Source organism: Narcine bancroftii, chromosome 1 (genome assembly GCF_036971445.1).
Source record: "Narcine bancroftii isolate sNarBan1 chromosome 1, sNarBan1.hap1, whole genome shotgun sequence".
NCBI lineage: Eukaryota > Metazoa > Chordata > Chondrichthyes > Torpediniformes > Narcinidae > Narcine > Narcine bancroftii.
This window is the reverse complement of record NC_091469.1, coordinates 437,524,721-437,538,737: the sequence shown is the minus strand read 5'-3', so window position 1 is coordinate 437,538,737 and position 14,017 is coordinate 437,524,721. Positions and strand designations below refer to the sequence as shown.

At 42.6% G+C, this 14,017-nt stretch overlaps 1 long non-coding RNA gene across 1 annotated transcript in view; it reads right to left on the bottom strand.

Moving 5' to 3' along the window:
• The window catches only part of LOC138753535 (uncharacterized), a 33,313-nt gene extending 27,631 nt beyond the window's left edge, over positions 1-5,682 (bottom strand). The window contains exons 1-2 of the long non-coding RNA XR_011351229.1: positions 5,600-5,682; positions 4,588-4,700 (exon numbers count right to left, since the gene is read on the bottom strand). This is a non-coding gene — a long non-coding RNA (uncharacterized lncRNA). The remainder of the gene's footprint in view (positions 1-4,587; positions 4,701-5,599) is intronic.
• Between the last annotated feature and the right edge of the window lie 8,335 nt (positions 5,683-14,017).

Genomic DNA, 14,017 nt, shown 5'->3' with positions numbered 1-14,017 from the left:
CCTATAAGACTTTGTGCCCCACATCACCCCGCCGGACAATAAAAAAACAAGGGGTGAATGTGGTGAACTGCGATATTCCTGATTACCTGTGATTGTACCTGTGGCCCCTCTATCTTTTGACCTTGTATAAAGCCTCTAACATGCTGACCCTTGCCCAGAAAGCCCAGGTCGTGGCACAAGATGAGGTCCTTGTCCATTGTGAATAAAAGCCTGTAGATCAGTAACTGAGTCTCAGCCTCTCAAGTTATTTACTGCACGTCAATCACAAGTTGGAATGTTCTTTTTCTGGAACTCAATACCTCTTCACATCGTGTACAAACAAAAATCAGCCGTGCTTTTGACCTCATCACTTAACAATCTCCACAGCACTCAAAAGCATAATCAGTTGTCAATGTTCAAACCATCACTTTAAGTAAAGCTCTTTTTGTCACTGATACTGCATTGCAATTACTCCAAACAAGATCATCAATTACTTAAATCCAAGATTATGCTCTGATAAGATGATTGGTTGCCTGACCAGTGCTGTACTTTATTCTTGCACACACAGTAAATCTTTGCTGATTGATCATCCCTGGGGTTGGTTTGCTATTGTACGCTGACAGTTTATGGAAGACAAATTGTAGCAGAGCTAGTGGGAGTCATCGAAGGACATTACCCCTGCAGGGATTGGATATTTATTGACGTCATGATCCATATTAGCAATGAAAAATGTTGTCAAAACTTCTAGTATAAGGAATAGTCAGAGTTTAGGCGTGCTTCCGAAACTTGTGTGAAGGCTGCTTTAATGCAGTTGAGTTGGAAGTGTGGAAAAGATTACATGAAGGAACAGTAATCATGCTTTAACTTTAGTTGGAAAGAAGAAGTTATTTTTTTTGCTGATATTTCAAACCCACTAAGTGTTACATTTGTGGCCCGAAATGTGAAGTTAATAAAACATCGAACACAAGTTTTATCAGGTAAACTTCTCAGTGTCTTTATTTTCCAGTTTCCTTTGTTCTCCTGCTTGTGTTCTTATCTCTCTCTCATACCACGTGACTTCTGGTACATCTCATACATATTCATTATCATGACATCCCTCCTTTAATCAGAAATAAACTTTACCTTCACTTATCAATATCCCTCGGAAACATACAAACATCGTAACTAATGGTAATACTATAACTCAACTACTTAAAATTTATTTCCTACAGCACTCATACATGCACTTTATGACATAAGATTAAAATACTGTCCCAAAGTTCTTATTAAAACTATCGCACAAAGTCTTCGTATCGTTTGGGCGCTTTCCGGTTTCGTTTCGGCCTGCCTACGATATTGTCGTCGCTTCTCGATTGTTCACTCTCAGCGTCGGAAATACTGCTCGCCACGGTTTCGGGTGTTTCTGGCGCTCTAGTCACTTCATCAGGAGTGCTGGTAACTGCCTCTGGAACATCATCAGGTCTCTCAGTTTCAGCATCTCGTATTGGCCTTTCAACCTCTTCGCTCGATGTATCTCTGGACTGGTACTTTTTTACACCTGATACATTTCTCTTATACAGGACTCCAGTCGGAGACTTGACTGTCACCATACTGCCACTTCTGGATACGACAGTATAGGGTTGATGGTAATAAAGTGTGTCTAGCTTACCACCAGTTTCATGCCTCACTAGAACATTATCTCCTGGCATGATGTCTGAGTACTTGGCTCCACGTTTCGAATCTGTGTACAGCTTTGCTGCACCTTTCTTTTCAGCATCGTGGTCCCTCATCTCCTGGTCGTCTCGGATTTCCTTTATTTCTGGCATTTTTGTGCGGATTTTTCTCCCAAAAAATGCTTCTGCAGGACTTTTTCCAGTGGTTGCATGAGGCGTTGCTCGATAGACAGCCACATAAGATAGCAATGCTTCTCGCCAATTTTGTCCTTCTGCGTGTGCAATCCGCAATCGTTTTTCAATGGACTGATTTTGTCTCTCTACTTCTCCGTTGGCTTGCGGCCATTTCGGAGTTACTTTATGATGGTGGATACCTGTGGTCCTCATGTATTCCGCAAATGTCTCTGAAATGAATTGTGGACCATTGTCAGAGTATAATGTAACAGGTAATCCATATCTTGCGAATATCTCTGCTAATGCTTGTATTGTTTTTTCAGTGGTTGTGGACTTCAACACCACGTACTCATAGTATCTGCTGTAGTAATCTATCACTACCATAATTGATTCACCCGTCGGTAAAGGTCCAAGAAAATCAACAGCTACGTCGATCCATGGTTCTGTCGAGAGTTGCGTACTCCGGATCGGTTCTGGCGGATTACTCCTACTTGTGATTTGACATCCGTGACAAGTTTTAACAAATTTCTCTGCGTCTTTATCACAACCTGGCCACCATACCTTGGTTCTGAGGTTTTGCTTGGTACCAACAATACCTAGGTGTCCTTCATGCACTAAGGATATGATCTTCGGTCTCAATCTTTGTGGTATCACCAATCTGCAACCTCTCAATACACACTGTCCGATGCAACAAAGTTCGTCTCTAATGGGAATGTAAGCCTTGTGAGTACACTTGTCCCATTGTCCACTCTGTATGCATTCTCTTACTTCCATGAGTTCTGGATCACGTTCGGATTCTCTCTCGACTTCCTTCGTAGTCACAGCTTTCGGTGTCGACTGAATAGCTACGAAGCGTACAAAGCTCTCTGTTTCTGTTCCCAATTCTGACTTGGATTGTGGACCACAAACCTTCACCAATCTGGACAACGGATCTGCAATGTTTGCTTTCCCTGCAATGTGGATTACTTTATATTTGTAGGGTTGTAGTCTGAGTACCCATCTCTCTATTCTGGCACATGGTTTGGATCTAGGTGCATAGATCACCTCTAATGGCTTATGATCTGTGATGAGTTCAAATTCAAGGCCGTATAAATATGCATGGAACCTCTCACAGGCCCATACAAGTCCGAGTGCTTCTTTCTCTGTCTGAGAGTATCTTCTTTCCACATCTGATAACGATCTGCTGGCATAGGCAATGATTCTTGGTCCTCCATCATGCATCTGGACCAACACGGCTCCTAAACCAACCGGGCTGGCATCCGCTATGACTTTGGTTGATGCCGCCGGATCGTAATATCCAGGAGTTTGCTTCAGCGCTGTGAACGCTTTCTTCTGCTCAGATCCAAAATGAAATGGTACACCTTTCCTGGTTAGTTTCCTTAGTGGTTCTGCCACTGTAGCGAAATTAGGAATGAACTTTGCACAAAAATTGACCAATCCCAGGAAACTCCTCACCTCTGTTGCATTCTGAGGTGCACGTGCCTCTTCAATAGCTTTCACCTTGGCCTCTGTAGGGTTTAGTCCTTCCCGTGTAAGTCTGTGTCCCATGAAGTCCATTTCTGACACACCGACTGGCACTTGTTTCCATTCACGGTAAGGCCTGCCTCCTGTAGCCTAGATAGTACACGCCTCAACCGTCTGTCATGCTCCTTCTTGGTGGGTGCATGGACTATGATGTCGTCAGAAATGTTGGCAACTCCAGGAATGCCTTGAATCACTCGATGGATCTCATACTGGTAGATCTCAGAAGCTGCATTAATGCCGAACGATAGTCTTTTGTATTGGTACAATCCACAGTGAGTCACAAATGTTGTTACGTCTCGGGATTCTGGGTCCAGCTCTAATTGATGATAGCCCCATTGTCCACTTTGTATGCATTCTCTTACTTCCATGAGTTCTGGATCACGTTCGGATTCTCTCTCTCGACTTCCTTTGTAGTCATAGCTTTCGGTGTCGACTGTTCCACCGGTTCAATAATGTCTTGCTCGATCTACTCTAATTTTGGCTTCGACTTTCCCACGAAGTCCAAACAGAGTTCGGCGCATTGGTTGTGCCTTGGGTTTGACCGTTTCATCTACCGCTAGCTTCAATTGTTGACCTTTCAGCTTTCCTACTCCTTGGAAGACTGCGGGGAATTCTTGCTTCATATCCTTGTATGACTGCATTGAATTGACACAAGCTCCAATATGAAATGTTCTCCTGCTTGTGTTCTTATCTCTCTCTCATACCACGTGACTTCCGGTACATCTCATACATATTCATTATCATGACACTAAGGAGCAGTTTCATTAAAATAAAGTCAACAACTTCCTCGAAGTGACTGATTTCTAGTCACAGACCAAGGAGGTTCAAGGTTTAGCATAATTGCAAGTGTTTTCTTCCCTTCACCTGAACCCTGAGATTGGCAAAGTATTGGATCAATTCCTAATCTAATATATGAAAAATAGATGACACTGATTTATCTTTAACAATGTTCTTTTGTTCCTTTCATAGATACTCAATTTAATCTTTCAGTTTGAAATACATGAAATCTAGAGAATATGAAATGGAAGAAGTTCCAACAGTGATTCTACTGTGGTGTTTAACTGTGCTTTCACTGTGAAAGATTAAAATTTTCAAGACAATAAATACAGAGAAGTAGGGGGAATATGGACTTGATGTGCCTGTTGGACTCATCCTGTTCATACGCTTCCCGTGATTCTCTGATTGGGTTAAGTACCAGCATATTCCATTGGCAGTAACAGCTGCCTGTAAGCTGAGCTTGATATCAATTTATTCATACCTTGATGTGTTGGCATTGCTGGCAAGGCCAGCATCTGTCATCTATCTGAAATTGCTCTTCAGAAGGTAGTGACGAGCCATCTTCTTCAGCTTGTGGATACATATTCCCAAAATCTTGTTAAATGAAAAGTTATCCATTTTAAATGTAGAAATGAGAAAGACATGGTATTATATATCATTTTCCTCTTACTACTGTAGTTCATTGTCCCCTACCATTGCCTTTATATTTGGATCCTTTTCCATCTTCAAGATAAAGTCTGAGTATCGATTCCAAATCACAGTGTCACAGTAAAAGGATATTTACAATCCATTGTTCAGACTTGAGCCCTTTATCAAGATGCCTTTGTCTCACGCCCAAAATGTTGGTTCTAACCCTTTGCATCTTCTAGATGCTGCGTGACCAGGTTTTCCAGCAATTTTGTATATTGCACCCAGTTTAAATAGTTTTCCTCCATGAGACCAATCTAAGTGGAACTAAATTACCAAACCACCCCTAATCTTCCAAACTTGCAGTATTTGTATACAAGAAAAATAAGGTAGCGTTATTAAATTTATCCCACAGATTATCAGAGAGATCGGTCGCAGACTGGAAGATCGCTTCGCTCAGCATCTCTGCTCCATTTGCAACCCTTTAAATTCTGAGCCACACTCTCGCGCTCACATGTCTGTTCATGGGCTTGTGCACTACCCCACCCTGACCACCCGCAGATTGTAGGAAAAAAACCTTATTTTCCGTCTGGGCACTTTCTAGCCAGATGGCATGAACGTTGACTTTACTGCTTTCCATTAAACCTGTTCACCTTTTCTTTCCCTTCCCCTTTTCCTGTCTTTCCAATTCTACCCACCCAGCCATCCCACCTCCCTTTCACTGCTGCTGTCCCCTCCCTTCTTTCTCCACCTATCATCTCCTGCTTTTGCCTCCCCCTTCCCCCACCTACTCTTTTGCTGGCAATTTCTCATACAAATACTTTGATGAAGGGCTCAAGCCCAAAACATCGGTTCTGTATTTTTACCTTTGCTCCATAAAGGACACGGTCTGACCTGCTGAGCTTCTCCCGCATTTTGTGTTTTTTTTAACGACAGATGAACGCTGTCTTTTTAATACAAACAAGAGAAAACTGTCTAATTTTTACAACTGGCACCATCTCATTGATTGTGTCGTAAATATAGATGCATAATATTGCTTGACCAGTTAGTTGAAATGAAAGGCAGTTGCAGTCACTGAATCGGGAACGTCACAACATTCATCCCTAAATAATAGAAAGTGATCACATATCCTTTTTTTGCAATTCATAATTGTGTTTGTGACAGTGGTATCTGCATTACTTTCTTGTTTAATCACATCATTTTTTTAATACCTTTCACACCCTCAATCATGCTTAAATGCTTTGAAGTGTAATCACTATGTAGGCAAACAGGCAGGAGCAAGATAAATGGCCAAGTTATCTGATCTGCTAATCTTCAGTCTTATCTATTAGAAACATAGAACACTGCATCACAGCAAGAGATCTTCAGCCTATCTAGTCTATGCCAAAGTATTATTAGTCACAACACCCCAAAATATTCTGTAAATAATGTCATCGTGTGGTAAATGTCCACCTCAGTGAATAATGGAGACTGACTTGAAGGCAAAACTACTGGTATTATAAAAGGTTTTTCCTGAGGGATGATGGATGATAAACATCAAACAGCCAATATAGTACCAGCTGATGCTGTGCTCCGCTTTTAAATTCAAGTCAGGTCAAGTCAAGTCACCTTTGTTTATCATTCAAAAATGCTCACACGGCAAAGACAAGCTGATATTTCTCCAGGACCACGAAACATGTTTACATAAATTTGTTAGAATAGAAGTTAAACACATTAAAATATTAAGACTTATAAATTAACAGTCCATGGTACCATATCCCTAAATGTGCTGGGAGTTCAGGAGTCTGATGGCTTGGGGGGAAAAAGCTGTTGCCCAATCTGGATGTAAGAACCCAAGTGCTGCTATACCTCCTACCAGATGACAGAAGGGAGAATAGTTTACATGAGGGATGTATGGAATCCTTCATGTGTATTGCCTTTCACATGCATTGAGTATTGTAAATGTCCTTCATGGTAGGAAGAGAGCCCCCAATGATCTTTTCCGCTGACTTCACTATCCACTGCAGGGTCTTGAGATCTGAGGAGGTACAGTTTCCAAACCAGGCAGTGATGCAATTCCACAGGATGATCTCAATACATCCTCTGCAGAATGTAGTGAGGATGGAGAGTAGGAGGTGAATTTTCATCAGCCTTGGCTGGAAGTAGAGGTGCTGCTGGGCTTTCTTGGCTATGGAGCTGGTGTTAAGGGACCAGGTGAAGTTCTCTGCCAAGGAACTTGATCCTCTTAATTACCTCAACGGTGGAGTTGTCTATGGTCAGCAGTGTGTGGTCCTCTGGGCCCTCTTGAAGTTGACAACCATCTCTTCTGTTTTTTTTTAATGTTCATGTAACCATATAACAATTACAGTACAGAAACAGGCCATATCGGCCCTTCTAGTCCGCACCAGGATACAGATTGTTGGCTGTGCAACAGTCCATTAACGACTGCACCTCATCTCTATATGCATAGTTGAGAAAAAGCTGAAGTAGATGTTGAAGTTTGCAAGTTTTTGAATTCTAAATAATCCCTGCAGTAATCTGTGAAATACACACATAATTAGCTTGAAATTCAGTAAATTGTGTTGAGGGTGTCAGTAGGGATGTTGTTTCTGGTGATATCTGAAGATAAAATGTTTGTAAAATCATCCAAGTTCCAAATATTGAATTTCAGCAAATAGCTGGAACAGATACCTATTACTTTATGTAATACTACAGTGATGCCTGCCACATTGACCACCGCCAGTGGGCTGATATCGCCTCAAACCGTGCATCTTGGCGCCTCACAGTTCGGCGGGCAGCCTCCTTTGAAGAAGACCGCAGAGCCCACCTCACTGACAAAAGACAAAGGAGAAAAAACCCAACACCCAACCCCAACCAACCAATTTTCCCCTGCAACCGCTGCATCCGTGTCTGCCTGTCCTGCATCGGACTTGTCAGCCACAAACGAGCCTGCAGCTGACGTGGACTTTACCCCCTCCATAAATCTTCGTCCGCGAAGCCAAGCCAAAGACTACAGTGGAACCCCTATTTAACGTGCCCTGATTTAATGCGAATTTGGATATAATGCAATATATACAAGGTATGCCCTGCTTAATGTCCACGTTCTGTTCTTTGAAATGTGATGTTAAGCGAGCCCATTTAAAAAAGATACAGTACCAGGGATGGCCACCCAGTAGTGCAGCGGATGTTTAGAAGTGGTGCACCTAAATGATTAAGGTCAATACAGTAATGTTTATCTTGGTGGGAAATTCATCGCTTTGATGAAGAGGGAGGATCTTGTTGTAAACAGCGGGAGTGGGAGGGAGGGAGTGAGTGCTGCAACGAATGTGGGGGGGAATATATGCTGCCATGAACAGGAGGGGGTGGTGAGTGCTGGCGCTAACAGTGGGAGGGGTGAGTCCTGCCATGAACAGACGGGTGTACTGCTGCGAACAGAACAGGATGGTGGGGTTGCTTCTGTGATTGATTGTACACAGTAGCAAAACCTTGATTTAGTGTGAACCCGCTTTTATCACGATGGAATTTTTTGGACCCCAAGTATCACGTCATAATGGGGTTCCACTGTATTAGAGTTATTTCGAGTTCAAAACCAAAATTGCTGACAGCTGCTGCAGAGACTGCTGTTGGCCCACAACACAGTCAAATTCACACCTTCTACAATTTTAATCACCTATGGCTATAGACTCTACTTTGCTCCATCGCAATTGCACTGGAAATAATTTAGTTGTATGGCATGGTTAATGTAGGGATTAGCTCATCACTATTACAGCTCCCGCGATGCAGATTCGAATCCAGTGCTGTCTGTAAGTTATTTCTATGTTCTCCCCATATGATCTGATTCCCTTCCATATTCCAAAGACATATGGCTTTAAAAGGTTAATTATTCATATGGGTGTATTTGGGTGGCATGGGCTTATGGACCACAGAGGACTGTTACTGTGCTGTGTCTATGAAGTTAAAAAAAAATTGCTACTCGACAAGGCACTGTTTGCAGAACATTTTTAGTTGAGCATCATATCACTCTGCTACAATTTAAATTATTGGACAGAATTTGTGTTCCTTTAATGTGAATTTCCAGTGTGTGCTGTTCCCCAAGGGAGTACCTCCTTAAAGATCTGAGACTTTATCACTTCCTCTTGGTACATGTGACAATAAATTTGAACTTGAGAAATATTAGAAATAATGTTTTTTTCTGCCTTCAGCCTAAGACTTTCTTCATTTAAATGGCAGTAGTATATTCATTTTTTTATTCCAGAGATGATCGGAATCAATATGGATCTAAGAAATGAAAATCATTTTTGACAAATCTGTTTGAACGGAAGAACATAAGAAATAGGAGCAGGAGTAGGCCATCTGGCCTTTTAAACCTGCTCCACCATTTAACAAGATCATGGCTGGACTCAACTCCACCTACCTTTCTTTACCCCAGAATCCTTAAATTCCTCTACAATGCAAAAGAATCTGTCATACAAGGTCTTCAATATATTTAATAAGACAGCCGCTACCAATTCACCACACTCCACAGATTAATTACATTCTGGGAAAAGCATTTCCTCCTCACCTCCATCTGAAATCTACTCCCTTGAGTCTTGAGGCATTGTCCCTTTGTTCTCGTTCCAGATGGAATTTACATTATGATCTCATCAGATCTAACGAACAAGAAAATTGTGACCAGTCTGAGCAACTCATATCTTAAGCATCTTAAATAGTCTGTTTGATATATCACACACACACACACTGTAATTGTTTGACTGAATGATCCAAGGTGGAAATTATTTGGTCCAATTAACAGGAGGCTGACAGGGTGCTCCACTGCACATTGGCATTATTGATCTAAAATTCAGTAGTGCTCAAGAACTAAAGCTTCAGGCACAATAACGACATTCAAAAACCATTAATTGGGACAGATTTATGGATAGGAAGAGTTGAAAAGGTTATAGACCAAGCACAGGCAAATGGGACCAGCCCAGAATGGCAACTTGGATGAGTTGGACCAAAGAGCTTGTTCCATGTTGTATAACCTTTTCCCACAACTTCATGGCTGATCCACATTTTCCTTCACTTACTCACTATCGGTGGCCCAAAAGATTTGGTGAGTGTTGGTGGTCCAAGAACAGAACATGGAACACCATGGCCAGAGACTGAGAAATGAGCATGTAAGTCCAGGACTCTGGGCATATTGCACATAAAATGGGGTCATCAAATGCTTGACCCCCATACCTGAAGCTGACATTTACATTCTGGATAGGATTGTTGATGACTGGCTTCAGGAACTGCTCACCAAAGTCAACAAAGCTTGTAAACTGGGTAGGTATCCCAAAATAAAGTTTCCTAGGAATGGCCAGTTTTTTTTTCCCCAGAGCAGTTGAGTCTGAAACAAAAGGGGGAAGATTTAAAAGGGACCTGAGGAGAAACTTTTCCATTCAGAAGGAGATTGGTATGTGGAGGGAACTGCTGGAAGAAGTGGTAGAGGCAAGTACAATTACAATATTTAGGTGACATTTGGAGAGCTAGGTGGTTAAGAAAGGTGTGGAGGCAAGTAGGGCTAACTCAAGAGACAACATAGATGAGTTGGGCTGAAGGGCCTATTTCCATGGTGTATAGCTCTACGACTCTATGATTGATCTAAAGATTGTGTCATCAGGGCAAGGGTAGTTGGACTGTCATTTTACCTGAATGCCAGGATTTTGCCGAGAGATAACAAGTCCACCTTGGAAATCAGCAATTGCCAGTTGTACAATTCTGAAAATGGAAATAATTTCTAAACCTATGAGTCACTTAACCATAAGCCTTTGAATTACAATCTATATGTACTGAGAAAGTTTATTCGAGTTTTGGGAAATTTACTATATGAGTTATTCATTCTTTCAAGACTTATTCTTGCTTTCATGTCCATAGGCAAATAATAAAATAAAAACAAACTGGAAGGAATTGAGTAGTCCCAAGCAATATGTCTAAAAGAAAGTTTCAGCTATTCCTATACCAATTCCTACAAGGACTTAATTTAACCTTGTCGATTTAATATTTTCACTTAATCATGCAAAATAATCTTAAATCACAGCTCCATTTCTCCAAGTTTTTCTGATTCAACACCGTCAACTAGTAAACTCCAACAAACTGGAGGTTCTTATATGCCACTTGTTCTGTGAGTGAAATATCCAGTTTATTTCAAGAATGCAGAACAATTACAACTTTTAGGCTTTAAGACATGCACACTTACATCCTAATGTGGTTTACCAATCTCGTATCAAAAAAGTATATCCTTTGGCTCACCAGAATAAGGACCAAGGTGAACTCACTTATAACATAAAATCGGACACGTTCCTTCATGTCACACCCAAAGCATCACTCCATTTTTCATTTTTGCATGTTGTTCCTTATAATTTGGCAAAGGTTAAGAAATAGCCAGAAGCTTCATCTCACTTCAATTACCGCAAATGATGCCCTATTTAGAGGATTGTGGGATTCCTCCATTGTAACAGTGGAACTGAATATATATTTTGGGAGGGAGGTGGGTGATGGGGTGGGGGGGGATGCTAGGGAGGGAGGGATAGGTCGAGCCAGCGTACAGGAGAGTGTGACGGGAAGGTAAGGTCTTTTTAAAGACTCTTACTGGGGACAGAGCTTAGCAGTAGGGAGAGGAGAGGAGAGGAGAGGAGAGGAGAGGAGAGGAGAGGAGAGGAGAGGAGAGGAGAGAGGAGAAGGACAGAAAAGAAAAGAGTCCGGGGCAGGTAAGAAAACTTTTTTTAAAGTCTCTTACCAGGGTCTGCGGGGAGGAGTCGGGCCAGCGTACAGGAGAGTGTGAAGGGGTTAATTGGTAAAAGGCCAATAAATAAGAGGGACAGCGAGCGGCCCAGCGAGTGAGTGGCCCAGTGAAGGAGTGGGATTTCCAGGCTTTGGCTCATCAGGCTTCGGCGAAAGCAGGCGGAGAGAAAGCTAAGATAGTCTTCATTACTTCTTCATTGGGGTAAGGGATGAGTGTTAAGGCTGTGTGTTGTCGGGAGTGCCGGATGTGGGAGGTCCTGGAGTCTTCCAGACTCCCGGATGTCCATATCTGCACTAGGTGTGTCGAGCTGCAGATTGTCAGGGACCGTGTTAGGGAACTAGAGCTGCAGCTCGATGACCTCAGGCTGGTTAGGGAAACAGAGGTAGCCATAGACAGGAGTTACAGCCAGGTGGTCACGCCAGGGCCACGGGAGGATGAAAGGTGGGTAACTGTTAGGAGAGGGACAAAAGAACGTAAGGTGCCAGAGACGAGCCCTGTGAATGTAACCCTCAGCAATAAGTACGCCTCTTTGAGCACTGTTGAGGGGGACATCAAGGTTGGGGGGAGTGACAGTGGCTGTGCCTCCGGCACGAGGTCGGCCCCTGTAGCTCAGAAAGGGAGGGAAAGGAAGAGGAGGGCAATTGTGGTAGGAGACTCCATAGTTAAGAGGACGGATAGGGGATTCTGCGGACGCAGCAAGGAGAACCGGATGGTGGTTTGCCTCCCTGGTGCCAGGGTCCGAGATGTTGCTGCTCGTGTCCCAGATATCCTAAAGTGGGAGGGACAGGAGCCAGAGGTCGTGGTACATGTAGGTACCAATGACATAGGGAGAATTAGAGAAGAGGTCCTAAAAAGTGAGTACAGGCAGTTAGGTAGGGAGTTAAAAAGAAGGACTGCAAAGGGGGTAATCTCTGGATTACTCCCTGTGCCACGTGACAGTGTGAATAGAAATAGAATGAGGTGGAGGATTAACACGTGGCTGAAGGGGTGGAGTAAGGGGCAGGATTTTAAGTTTCTGGATAACTGGGACCTTTTTTGGGGGAGATGTGACCTGTACAGTAAGGACGGGTTACACTTAAATCCCAGGGGGACCAGAATCCTGGCAGAGGTATTTGCTAGGGCTACTCAGGATCCTTTAAACTAGAATGGTTGGGGGGAGGGAACAAAATAGTACAGAGCAGTAAGGAGAAGGTTAGAATGCAAACAAAGAAAGTTTGTAGTAAGTATTTGAATATGGATGGGCAGGTGATAGAGAAGGGAAATGCTCTGGAAGAAGATGAAGGGCAATTGGCAGGAAAAGTAAATAATGTTGTTCTTAAAGATGAGGGAAAACAGGGAATAAAAATTGGGAAATCCCTGAAATTCATATATTTTAATGCCAGGAGTATTGTAAAAAAGGTGGATGAGCTGAAGGTGTGGATTGATACTTGGAAGTATGATGTGGTAGCGATTAGTGAGACATGGTTGCAGGAGGGATGTGATTGGCAACTGAATATCCCTGGGTTTCGTTGTTTTAGGTGTGATAGAGTCGGAGGGGCAAGAGGAAGGAGGTGGGGTTGCATTGCTTGTCAGGGAAAATATTACAGCGGTGCCTAGGAAGGATAGATTAGAGGGCACATCCACGGAGGCTATTTGGGTGGAACTGAGGAGTAGGAAAGGAGAGGTTACACTTGTAGGGATGTATTATAGACCACCCGGAGGGGACCGAGACCTAGAGGAGCAAATCTGTAGGGAGATAGTAGATATTTGTGATAAGCACAGGGTTGTAATTATGGGAGATTTTAATTTTCCACATATAGATTGGAAAACACATTCTGTGAAAGGAATGGATGGGTTAGAGTTTGTGAAATGTGTGCAAGATAGTTTTTTACAACAATATGTAGAGGTGCCGACCAGAGAAGGAGCAGTGTTAGATCTACTGTTGGCAAATGGGATGGGTCAAGTGACGGAGGTTAGTGTTGGCGAGCACTTCGGGTCCAGTGATCATAATGCCATCAGCTTCAATGTCATTATGGAAAGAGAGAAATCAGGGCCAAGGATTGAGGTTTTTGATTGGGGAAAAGCTAGATTTGAGGAGATGCGAAAGGACTTGCAGGGTGTGCATTGGGACAATTTGTTTTATGGGCAGGATGTAGTAGAGAGATGGAAGTCTTTTAAAGATCAGATTTTGAGAGTGCAAAAGCTTTATGTTCCTGTTAGGTTAAAAGGAGGGGCAAAAGGTTTGAGAGAGCCGTGGTTTTCAAGGAATATTGGAAACTTGGTTCGAAGAAAAAGGGAGGCGTACATTAGATATAAGAAGCATGGAGTTAAGGTGATGTTTGAAAGATACATTGAATGTAAGAGGAATCTTAAGAGAGGAATTAGGAAAGCTAAAAGAAGGTACGAGAAAACTATGGCAAGCAGGGTGAAAACTAATCCAAAAGAGTTCTACAAATATGTTAATGGTAAGAGGAAAGCTAGAGACAAAATTGGTCCCTTAGAAAATCAGAGTGGAAAACTGTGTGTGGAGCCTAGAGAAATGGGGGAGATGTTGAACAGT